Here is a 2760-nt window from a genome sequence, read left to right as displayed (position 1 = left end):
TTCCTCTGGCCTTTGTGTGGGTTACTCAGTTTGGAGACATCTGACACCACCAGGGCCTTTTATCACCTCCTCTGTTAAAGTCAGGCCCTGGCAGGGACAAGCATTTGGCCTTGTTGGACAAGCATTGCTGTTTGGAAAATAAAAAAAACTTCCTGCGCCTGAGTTTTACTCTCAATAGGGTGACCTTGTATCCTCATCTGTCCTGGTGGCCTTTATGTTGGTGCTTGTGATGCATGTAGTATCCTTAAGGTTCCTGTCTACAGTGAAGAACTAAAGGACTGTAGACAGTGAAGAGGAAAAAATTGTCCTTATTTTTATACTGTTTTGTTTTTCTGTTTGAGAAAATGTAGATTGTTTTAGTGATTTGCAGTAAAACTAGATTCATACTAACCTGATATGAATTCAAGTTTTTAACATTTTTAGGTCGAGTCACTTCAGCATCCTGAGTTCTGGAAGTGGTTCCAAACAGTGACAAGTCTGATTATTAACTAATCAGACTTATCTTCTGATTAATTCGTAAATAGTGCTGCTCTTGGGAACTCAGAAGTTGTGCATAGTGTATTGCGCATTCACTTTCCAATGGTCAGGTACTGGAACTACCTGAAGAAACGTTGCCCCTCATTTAATATGATGGGCTCTGCTAAACAAAACCTCTTTTGTTTTGGTGTCCGAGTTACACACTTTAATGTGTTCTCATGTTATAATATTGCGCTAAAACCGTATTTGTCAATCACATTTACTTTTATTGCAAAAAAAAAAAAAGAATTATGTGTCAGGGTTCAATCAAATATGTGATTTTCATGGTAAGTTACATTTTTAGATTAAAAAAAAAAAAAACTCCATGTCACAAAAACATGTCTTAGATAGAAAAAGGTGATTTGATATAGAAACACACTTAACAAAAAGTTTCAGTTAACTTATTACTGAAATGTTTTACAGTCAAACGTCTTTAATATCCGAATTGTGGCCACCCCCTCCATCAGTCAAGTCATCAGATAGCTTTGTCACCCCTGCTCAGCTCTGTAATGTGCCTTCATATCATCTCCCCCTCACTAGTCTACTCATACATATTAATTGGAAATCAAACTAAAACCAGCTCCTCTGCTCTCCCTGTCACCTCTGCAGAAGGTATTAATGGAAGCTTTTAACCTGTTAATGATCAGCATACTTTAATGGTCAGTCAAATCCCATTCTGCACGCATTTATGTGAAAAATAAAGCCAGAGACAATGGATATGAAAAATAATATGCGCCACTTACCAGTGTGTGTGTGGGTGCGTGTGTGTGTGTGTGTGTGTTGGGTTTGTTTATCTTTTGCTTTGATAGTCCAAATAGTCCATTTCTCCTTCCTCTAAGAAAATGGAAATCGCCCTCAACAGGGATTTTGTCCTTTGTTGTCGTTGTCATCGCTTCAAACTGCCGGGTCATTACTGCTCCACAAGCAGCTTGGCTTAATGTCTTCTAGCTCAGCACTAATGACTGACTCTGCATCTGTCCCTGCAGGCGCAAAAATACCATGAGAACACTATGAAAATTCACGACTCATATTAGCAACAGTAGGTATGGCATTTGTTATGGTATTTTCATAATAAAGCTCTTTTTTTTATTTTCCCTCTAATGAAAATGCCACCCTTTAGAGCAGATGGAGTTACAGAGAGAACAGTTAGGGAAAAAAAAGAAATCTAACAAGAACATTGGAGTTTTGCAAAAGTCAGCTGAGTGGTTCATTAATACGTTTCAGTGTTTAGCATTTAAAAAGACCAACCACAGGAAAAGGGACATGGCTTTTCTCATTTTTTCTTTCCTGCTGATTAATTCTTACTGTATCTCTCGCTTTCTTCCTCTCCCACCCCGTTTTCCAGCTCTACACTGAGTTGGATAACCCATGCATATTTAACATGGCTGCATCTTCAAAGCTATGAACTTATTCATTAGCATTTAGAGTGCTAATGAAAGCACGCAGAGTGCTTGCACTCTCACTGTTTCCTAGCATCTCCAACTCAACTCCCTTTACTCAACTTCATGCCACCACCCCCACCACCACTTGCACACACATCTGAATCGCTATTTCTTCTCCTTTTGTTGTGGGTTTCGGCACAGAATTCAATTACAGATTGACTTTTTTTTTTAAAAAAAAAACAAAAAACGTAAAAGCAGAGATTTGTCTGGGTTGAAGTAGCTGTACCCTACAGGGTCTTTATTTTTAATCTCTCTTCATCAGCCACCACCACTCCAAGGTTGCTCGGTTCGGCTTTCTGACTCTTCTCTCCTTTTCTATTTTGATCCTCGACAAGAGATGCGAAGGGTTCCCACGGGTCATGAAGGTGTGTTGCTCATTCCTTCACTTGTCCTCGTTCTCTGGGTTCCTCCTTCATCACACACTGAGGAGGCAGCTGGGTGCTTGATTAATTGGATGACAAGGAGTGCTCTTCTCACCCATTGAGTTTTTCTCGGTAGAAGGAGTGAAAAGTGGGTGCCCTTTTTCTCTTGCTGCCAAGGCCAAGAGCAATATTTTATGTTGGTGTATTTTGAAACCTTCCGTCTCAGAATTGGTGCAGCATTATAGCCCAAAACTTTGTGAATGGAGATGGATTTAAAACTAAGACTACGCGTAATGGCCAGATTTTAATACGACAGGTGTCACAGCTACTGACTAACTGGCCACTGTTATTATTACCAGGTTAGGGTTAGGATTAGGGTTGAATGTCTTCAGATCCTCCAAAGCAGTCACAATCCTTTAACACAATAGCGCCATTCAATT

This window comes from Poeciliopsis prolifica, unplaced genomic scaffold, assembly GCF_027474105.1.
Source record: "Poeciliopsis prolifica strain line A6 unplaced genomic scaffold, Auburn_PproV2 SCAFFOLD009, whole genome shotgun sequence".
Lineage (NCBI taxonomy): Eukaryota > Metazoa > Chordata > Actinopteri > Cyprinodontiformes > Poeciliidae > Poeciliopsis > Poeciliopsis prolifica.
Note: the sequence above shows the minus strand (reverse complement) of the source record.